At 38.3% G+C, this 10,166-nt stretch overlaps 1 protein-coding gene across 1 annotated transcript in view; it reads right to left on the bottom strand.

Moving 5' to 3' along the window:
* Nucleotides 1-3,105: 3,105 nt before the first annotated feature.
* The window catches only part of rapgefl1 (Rap guanine nucleotide exchange factor (GEF)-like 1), a 37,012-nt gene continuing 29,951 nt past the window's right edge, over nucleotides 3,106-10,166 (bottom strand). Inside the window, exon 16 of the mRNA XM_061065834.1 lies at nucleotides 3,106-10,166. This exon is cut by the window's right edge and continues 443 nt beyond it. The gene's annotated coding sequence lies outside the window, so the exon portion shown is untranslated.

Genomic DNA, 10,166 nt, shown 5'->3' with positions numbered 1-10,166 from the left:
TTGCAAAATGTGCTTTTATTTCAATTATTCATTATCAGTCCTTTCCTCAATGCATTTCTCTTTTGCACCTAGTATAAAATATATGACCTTATGACATTTTAAAGTGTCTAATATTAAAAGATGTGAGTAAGAAGTACCTGTACCAACCAAACACACGACTGTTGCTAGTCAAATATAGAGGTGATTCTACTGAGATCAGCTATGCTAGTTAGCGTGACTCAGTTTTTTTTTTCTTGTCCTCTATCTTTTTCTATCTAGATTTTTTTAAACTGCAGATATGTTCTGTCTATACTCTGTGCAAATTCTGTCATACTTGGCAAACTGAGTGATAATGGCTGATTGATTCCCACACATATGTGCATGTTTCTTTGTCTTTGTTGGTTTGTTTTTCACACAGGAACTTTTTAAAGACGGGCAGTCTTTTTTAAATTATTTTTGCTGTGTACTGGCAGACTCTTTTTGAGACTTGGTGCCCATTGCAAAAAAAATTAATAATCAAAAAAAGAATTAACAATACCCCAATTTTTGGTTTTAGCTAAGGCCTAGCCATGGCTACCTTACCAGTCTACACTTGATATAACACTCTTTCTGCTGCATTCAGCACTTTTCTATATTTATATTCACACATGTGAATAACATACGTGACTGAGGCTAGAAAAACATCTCACTATGTACTCCACATACAGTCAGTGTTTGGCTTGGGCTCAGTCCTGTCAGCACAATCATGTTTGAGCCTCAGTCTGAACTCAGTCAGCTGCTGCTTCACTCAGATATCAGCGTTCAGATTTCCTGCTGCATCAGTTTGTTCACGAGTCCACCAGACAGACAGATGCACAGAGAGCAGTCTGTTAGAGCCGACGTTAAGTCGGAAGTTCTAAATGCAAAATTGAAAAAAAAACACATTTTGTCTTATTAAAAAATGCTTTAAAATTGTGATGCAAATGGGCATCTTTTTTGCTTCACCCCATGGAAAAAGGGTTTGTCTGTCACAGATTGTGTGGCCTCTAATGTTACTGACCTAATTTACTGGTTCACCATAAGAGAGCATTGAGAGACTTCCAATCGGAGCGCTTCAACTTATGTTGCCATGCAGCTGAAGGCGGGATCAAGTTTGAGGTTCATCTTTTTGGAAGTCGCTGAAAAGATCTGGAAGCTGTAACGACTTTGCACATCCCCCTTAGCTACTATTGCTGTATTATTGTCCATTTTTGCACTTTTGTTTTCACAAAGACAGTTTACAAAGAAACGTTGGCCTCAATCAAAACTTGAAAAGCAGCTTCTCCTTTGTGTTAGCAGAAAAGCAAACAAAAGTCGAGTTGGCTCTACTAAACTACAATTAACCCTCTACTGCACATATGGTTTTAATATTGCTACTCTTTTTATAGTTAAAGGTTAAACACATTTAAATATTGAAAGAAGCTATGAATAGCATTTTTTACTCTTGACTCTTTCTATCTCGATTCATCATCTGTGTGTGTGCACCATCTTAACACTTCTGTATGCAACCCCTACAGAAGTCAGTGGCTAAGTTTGGCCATCCCAGTCAAAAAAGTCTTGCTCTGCCACTGAAGAGCAGGTTCTGACCTTACTCTTTTTCATAATGTTTACATATGTTGCATGGATCAAAGATAATGCATCAGTAATATTATTCCCAAAGCCATGAGTAAATAATAAATAATACTTTGATAGACGCATTTCCACCTGCACAGTGGCGCTGAGGTACGCACTATGTTAGTTTTACCTATTCTTTTTTTAAATTTTGCTGATAGTACTGTAACTGAAGTAAATTGCAGGACTTCTACTTGTGATGAAGTATTTCTACATTTGATCACATTTTCCATCAGTTCACTCCTGCTGCAAAGTGGTCAGGTGTAAAGTATTATATAAGTGGGGGTCTCATTCTGCACCTGTTATATAATAACTGAACACACACACACACATTTCAGCAGCCTTGCAAACACACACTCCAACACTCTCTACTATATGTGTCTTTTAATCTGAAGCCAACCTTAACCCTTCCCCCAAATTTGACCCTAAATATAAACCTTCTCCTAATCAGGGATGGAAAGCCGTCCTCCCTTGGGGGTACCGGTTCAGTCTGGAGTCCTGAGGGGGGGATGCTGGGACCCTATCAGCTGAATTTAAAAAACAACTCCCCTCTCACGCACACACTCCAGATTTTAACCCGTCTTACATTGCAGAACATTTGGATCATGGAAACCTGCAGCAACACAGCTGTGTGGCCTCTAGTGTTACCGACCTAAATCACTTCACTTAGTTTTTACTGCTAATACTACTACACATACTTTTACCATTATTACCAACATTGTAGCTATAAAACTGTGAGAAGTAATTTCCAGGAATAAATGCAATATCTACCTCCAACATTAGCAGAATAGATGCATACATTGGAACTAGTAGTAAGTAAATCACAATTGCCTTGAATATATGCTTTTCTTGTTATTTTCTAGCCACAGGATTTTTAAAATCCAACACAAGCCATCAAAATGTGTAGACATTGTATTCCGTAAAGCAGCAAAGCCAGAAACAATTAAACCAGTTAAAGGAACTAATTGTAGATTTGGGTGTAAAAGCCTTTTTTGGGGTTTAGACCAGCGTTTGAATGCAAATACATGAAGATAACTTTTTAAATTGTTTAACAACTGATACTACACACATAATGTAGCTGTAGTATGAAGTAATTTTACTTCAGTTGGAGTATATTTTAAGTTCAAATTAATCTAATGCATTCATAATGTCAATATTCTAATGTGTCATATACTTTGGACTGAATACATCCACATTAAGTGCCAGCTGTAGGCCTTGTGTTTCCAGCTCATAAGCTAATGTTAGCATGCTAACAGTCCGACTAAACGTTCCTCCCTCTGTTAGGTTTTACTTTTGCACAATGGTTTCCCAAGCTAAATGCTAACACGGTAACAATAACAGTGCCCTCATGCTAGCAGATTTCATGTAAACTGTGCTCCTAGTTTAGCAAGTTAGCATGCTAACTGACAACATAGTTCTTTCTTATGTCTACAGTGCTGCTTGTTTGAGGGTTGTGTAGCAGATCAAGGTGAAACAGACACACAAAGAAGTGGACACTGTTGTTGTTGTTGTTGTTGTCCAGAGGTTTTATTTCAGTGTCTGTAGTGCGATAGCAGCGGGAGCAGAGAGTCCGGAGGTGACGAGACCGAATCTATGTCAGATTTCAAGACATCTGTCGTAACACTTTTCTTGGTGTGTGATATTATGAGATATCTGTCTTAATTCAAAATACTGTTACTCTGGCAGAATGGGAAGGAATATGGCAATATTAAGGGCAACACTTCAATAGAAATGGAAAGAAAATCACTGTTATCCCCTTTTCAGGTTTTTAAATAGCCAAATTGATACAGCTAATGATAGTTGATGATAGATACAAAATATTAATCTTTTAATCTTAAAATATTGGGACATTTTGATTTTGAAATTGCAACTTTTTCTTCCCTTTTTTGTCTTTAACAAATATGGCCTTCAAAATATTTATCCTGATTCTTATTTTATTTTCTTTAAATAGTAAATGTTGAACTCCCTCTTAGATGAAATTAGTCCGTACTAGCTCACGTTTTCACTATCTGTTATTTTTTCCCTGAATTTTTCCCCCCAGGCCCCACCTCCTCCAAAGCCTCTGCCCCAATCACATCGCCTGTCCGCCATTGACAGAAATAAGGACTTGTTTGGATGTAAACAACCACTTCTGTACAAAAAAACAAACAGAAACAACCCCAAGCTTTATATAGAAAACAAAAAAACAATCAAACCAAAGATATTCAACTGTACAATTCATAAAGTCGTAAATTCATCATCATTTCTTTCTCTTTCTGTCATTGCTGTACACTTTCTCTCACTTCTACAAATAAAAAAAAAACGTCAAATCAAATACTTCTCCTTAAGTTAGCTTCACTCTCTCTCTCAGCTCATACATAAAATAGAGTCTCCGTTAGTATTTGCTTATTTACAGGGTTGCACTATGTACACATTTAATTTTTTCAGTGTTTCAAACAGGCGACACTGCGGACAGCCTCGACCCAAGAGGCCGCCCATTTACGATAATTATGCATCCCAGCTGAATTTCAGGCAGAATCTGTGATTGGTCTGAAGGTTTGGTCTGTTTACTTTTGTTCGAACCTAAGAATGTTTTAATCAGGTTGATATTAGAGACATGTGGGATTCTGGACTTTTGTTTCTGCCCAGAACTACGATGGGATCCATAATAAAGCGCCCGACACCCAGGAAGTGGTCCTGAGAGAGCCACTGGCAGACTAGTGATGATGAAATCTTCGCTGGGTTCCACACTTTCTACCCGACCAAACAACTGCAAACATCTCTGCTTCAACAAAACCTTGAGCAATAAATACAGAGCCCTGGAAAAAATAAAATCAGGCAAAATGTAAAAATCTGAAGAGTCTTGATTTCGCCAATTGTCATCTCTGGAGATTAAACACTTTTTGAGTCATTTGCGTTTCAATTGTCTACAAGTGTTCTTGAAAGCTTAAAAAGCTTGTCTTGGAAGTTTGGTCTTAGGACGTTAGCTTTGTCGCAAAGAGTTCAGTCTGTGTTCTTGGGGATTTCAATAATTGTTCTTGAAAGTTCGACCTTATGCTGATGACAGTTGAGTGTTTATGATGGCTTTAAGGCTTACTTATTTTCTTGGGAACACTAGTTCCTTTGGGAATTTGGACTTGTAAGGGGTTTCTAATATGGGACATTCTGTGTTTTAACTGTTTTTTCAAGAAAACTTTTTTAAAAGACCAAATTTGGGGAGTGAAATTGGGAACTCTAAACTTTCTGTTTTTTGGAGATAAACCCAAACTTAAATTATTGGTTTGTACTCATGTTCCTGGGAGTTGAACATTTCCAGTGTCTAAACTTGGAATTCAGTTTTCAGCAGTTTTGAAATTAAGCTTTTGTTCTTGGTAATTCAGAAGAGTTTTGTCTGTTTTGAGTTAAAAAAAAAAAAAAAAAGGTTTTAAGACTTAATAATCAGATATAAGGTCTTGTTAAAAAAAGAGACGTTTTGCAGTTTTTGTCCTGTCCAGAATCAAGCATTTCACACATCATGTTTTTCAAAATCCTGTTGAGTTACTGTCCTGAGTTTACCTCGAATCAGCGATCTCATGTTAAAACATGACAGGAACAATGTAATGTAACCATGTAAGGAAAAAGTCTGACTATTAATTTACAACTATATTTTATATTATCAAATGAAAAGAACAACTTCTTCTGTGTGATTACAGATTAAGAGTGTAAACAATAAGATTGATGCTTTGTGTCTGATTTCAAAACTACATAAAAAAAGACATCAATATAGTTTAACTCGTTGAGTCGGATATGAGCGAGTGTCTCCATGTGACTCGGTCAGGACTCATGAACTTGTGGACTTGTTTCTGGACAGGATCATCCTCACTCAGGTTTATACGAACAGGATGTTATGGTACAAATGGAGAATGATAAAAAAGTCTCACCGGTCACCAGAAATGAGCACAGAGAAACATTTTCAAACCATTTACATCTTTAAGTTCATTTTTACAAACAAGTGAACCATCCCAACACTGAAGAGTTTCATTCACCCCACAGAATCTGAACATCTACTGGACATCTTACTGAAAAAATGATCGAAAATCAACTAAATATCTGGTAAATATCAGATAATAAACACAAGATAGACTTTACATTTGATATGAAGTGATTTTCCCCAAAGTATTGAATTTATTATTTAACTTTATGGGTTTTTAAATACTCCAAGCAGCTGCTGAAAAGGTAGAAGATAAAAATGAAACGAACATATTTTCATTGAAAGATGTAAGAATGAAACTCTTCAGTGAACTGCAAAAACATCTGATTCTAAATCATTTTGTCATGAGCCTGATCCTTCAATCTAATTTTATGTGAATTAAGAGAAAATAAATACATTTGTTCTTTCACAAATTAAAAAGCTGAATTAATAAATTATATAAGACCTGACTCGCAGCTGTTTCTGTCTGGTTTGTAAAACATATCCCTGTAGTCTTCCCGGTGTGTAATAGCGCGCACTTTGTTGAACCTTCATTGTTTAAAGATTAAAGCTCAGACAAAATGATTTCAGATTTTTTTTACAGTGCAGACGGCTCAGACTCAAAAAACTAAAGTAACGTTTCATTGTGAGCAAGGTGGACTCCTGGAGGTGATCACAGCAATAAAACAACATCTCTTTAGATTTCTATTATTGTAGTAAATATGACTCAAGTGTGATCAGCTGTACAAACACAGAACCAATTGATCGCAACACAACTGGACTCAACTGAACCGACTGAAAACCTAGAATAAAGAGTAAACAAAACCTCTCTGTGTCTCTGAGCCCTGAGGTTTGGCAAAAGTGCTTCGTTGCGGCGATAAATTGACCAACCAGCTTCACTTTCTGTCGCTCTGTTATTGCCGCGGACCTTCAAACCCGCCCATTCGCTGAACCCGACCGATGGCAGGGCAGCTCTGTGGGCGTGATCTGGTCCTTCCTTTGAGCTGATTGGTCGTTTAAATGTGACAGCAGTAAGATACAAACGCAGAAAAAAAATTCTTGTCCACTTTTTGTATTTTTGTTTCCTCTCTGGTGTGATGTCATCCTGTAAACACAGCTGATTGGCTGCTGTTTTATGATCAGTCCAATCAAAAGTGATCATTTTCAGTCACTTTCTTAAAGGGCCATACCCGTTTGTTTCTGCATGTTTAAACCATTTACATCAAAGAATCAAGTGTTGTAAAAGCATTTGAGATTAAGTTGTCAAGGCAAATTCCAAAAAAACAATCTGCTTTAAAAAGCATCGGTCTATCATAGCCACAGGTGTCCTGATTAAAATCTACCAATAATAATCAAGGGAAAGAGAGTTTAAGGGTCAACTGAAACATTTTCAAATAAACCAGAATCACTTTCCAGTTGGGTCTGGTTTACTTTTTATTCTGACATTATTCCTGTAATAAACAGACGGTGGCGCTAACTTTGGTTTGAATGTGCTCTTCTTTTTGTTCGACAGAGTTTTGAACTAGAACATAGATAGACTGCATTAAAGAAGTGGATGTAGCCTCAAGGTTTTCATAGAATGGAGCAGTTTGTCTTAAACCTGCATTTTGTCTAATGTCCAGCAGGGGGCAACTTCACTGGATTACAAAAATATGAAAGTCTATTCGGAAAGGTCACACATTATCATATACTAGACTGCATATCCAAATGAATGAATGAATCCTTAGGTTGCAAAATTTAAAGCAAACGTAAAGGTGCCGGAATTATCCTGCTGGACATTAAAAAAAAAGATATGTCACTATGTCACCTCGCTAACTAAGCTAGTGCTAGCATTAGCTGCAAACATAGCATTTGCTAAACCATCCTTTGCTCTAAACTTTCTTCAAAATACAGTCATTTCTGGCTCCAAGAAACCAAATTGGCGATCACCAAAGTCCACAAACATATACGTATTGTAAACGTATTGCATGATGTATAGGCTTAACATCTGATGAGAAATTTCTTATGTGTTTGTTTTGTGTAGAAATGATGTGACACCTGTGGCTGTCTGTTCTTCACTGAAAAACTGGGCATTATGAACCGCCGTGTTGTGGTTTGGATGTATTGTGTATATGATGTGTAGTAAACTGGTTTAAACATACCAAATCAGCAGTATAGTCCTTTAAAGGGAGTTTGGCGTGAATTTTCCAACCTTTCTGAGACGACCGACATTTGTTTTTCATTCAAGTCCTGAAATAAAAATCAGAAAACATCTTCCGACTGACACTGAGATCACGTTTGGTAGAAAACCAGCATCTACACACTCTGATCCAGCAAGACAAATGTCCTCCACCAACAAGTCCTTTCATGTGATCTGAGTCCTTGAACGCACCGTGACCATGTCTCACAACTGTCCATAAGTCTGTCGCAGACGCTGCAAGTGAACGCATCGCCACTGCAAAGGTTAAATGAGGGAGCGTAAAGAAAGAAGTGTCTGATTTTAGTGAGGACTGTCCGAGGTCGGAGGGCACAAACCTCGGATGTAAACCGCAGACACAATGAAAGAAACCTGTGAGAGCAGACACTGATCAATAACAAGATCTGCTGTGTCCTCCGACGTAAAAGGAAAAATATATCCAGCTTTAAAACGGCGATGGCAGATTTCTGAGTGTCACCTGAAATGTGGTCACACCTGTGGTCGAAACGGTTCCCACGATGTTTCACCGTCATGTGACTTGTTTGTATGTTCCTGCAGAGATTTGATATGCACACCAGGAGTCAGTGGAAAAAAGTCCTGGAGGAAAAAAAAAAAAATCATGGCATGAATCCACATTTTCTCGTCTTTGAAACTGAGGGATTCGTCCGATTTTACATCCTCTGGCGTGAACATTTTCTCCACCTGCAAGTTGTCGTTCTGACACGTAAACATGGCGGCTTGAATTCGCTCTCAAACAGAACGTGGGATGAACCAGTCGGCCGTTTGATGCTTGAGAATCTATCTCTATTTGCTGCGTGGATTCACATGTTCACACGTCCTCTTGTAGAAGCGGCATATTGCATCTGCCCGACTGTGGTCAGATTGTCTGCAATCTGATTGGTCAGCCGCCACAGGAGGAGGGAAAGTGCAGGAAATGTGGAAACATGATGTAACCTTTTCATTTCTCCTCCTTCTTCTTCTTCTTTGTCATGTCACTTTTACCGTCAGCTCCGTTTCTCGTGTTTTTGCCAATGTTTACACTCCGGATGAGGCGACGTCAGTTTGAGGTTTGATTTGATCTTTCAGCACGACCGCAGGTTTACAGAGTCAGGCGAAATCAATCAATCTCAACGTCTCTTTCGGGACCGTTTCTTCACCATCCTCTCTGAACATGCAGCGTGTGAGCAAAAACAGAGCAGACAGATCGGTCTAACAAGTCAAGTGTTCTTGTTAAGGGTAGATAAAACGATCTGTCACAGCAGCTCTGTCACGTTTTGTTTGCAAACGCTCTTCATTCTGGAAGAGTCTTTCCTTTTGCATACAAAGCGATTTCCACCTTAAAGCTCCAATCAATGTGAATGACGTGAGTGATGCAATTATTTGATTTCAGGCAGTTTCTTTGTATTGGAAATCTGCCGATCACCAGCTTTAAAAACAGAACTACAAACACAGAAGAAAACATCAGAGCTCGAATTCCTGTGACCTCTTCTTCCGCTGTCCTGATCGGCAGGTTTGAGTGAATTTATATTTGCTTAAAACCTTTAAGGTGGAGGACATGGTGTGTGATAATGTACAATAGTGCCGTCAAGTGTATCCGTCTGGGTGTCTCAGACAGATACAAATGAAAAGCAGAGGCAGGTTTATGATCTGCTTCCATCGTGTTGAAAAGCTGCTGTGGATGGTTCTACACTCAGTGATGTTTCAGGATGGAGAGTTTAAGCTCTTGTTAGGAAATTTCAGTTTGTGTTGATTTTGGCGCCCCCTGTGGACAAAGCAGGAAAATGGATCTCGTATGACTCACGCTGCTGCAGGTATATAAATCATTTTAACAAAAATAAATAAATATTCTCCCTGATGCTTTCATTTGCTTTTGATGGTCATATAGAGCTATCACAAAAACTCCTCACAGAAGATGACGTGCAGTGTTTTTTTTTTACAAGTAATTAATCAAAATGCTTGTGATTCATTAGGAGCCATAATAAATAAATAACACGAGGAAATAAGATCTGATTTAGAGCCTTTCAGCTTCCATATTCATGTGTTGATGGAATATTTAAATGAATGGGGGATCCTTAAAGTCTAAACTTCCTCTAAATGATAAACAACATTTTGTATAAAAAAATACATTCTGCATCATTTTGCTCACACGGCTGCATGTTAGAACGTTTCCGGATTTCCCCCTCGGAGTTGTTTTCAATTCTTGTGATTTGTGTCCTTTCAGCTTCTTCTGTCTGTTAGTAAATCAATCAGAAAAATCCGATTCACTCATCCGAGACGCCACAGAGCGACACGCCGTCTCCCGCCTGCATCAGCCATCTTATCCTCATGTCACGTTTTGAGTTGCTGTCGAGGAATCAGCTGTCTTCAATTGTTCTTTCCTGAAGTGTCAAATACGTCCAGTAACCCTTGAAAAAAAAGTTCCAATAATGTTTCAGGTGGACGAACTCCAGGTGA

The sequence above is a fragment of the Labrus mixtus genome, chromosome 20 (genome assembly GCF_963584025.1).
Source record: "Labrus mixtus chromosome 20, fLabMix1.1, whole genome shotgun sequence".
NCBI lineage: Eukaryota > Metazoa > Chordata > Actinopteri > Labriformes > Labridae > Labrus > Labrus mixtus.
Note: the sequence above shows the minus strand (reverse complement) of the source record. Positions and strands in the feature narration are given on the sequence as shown.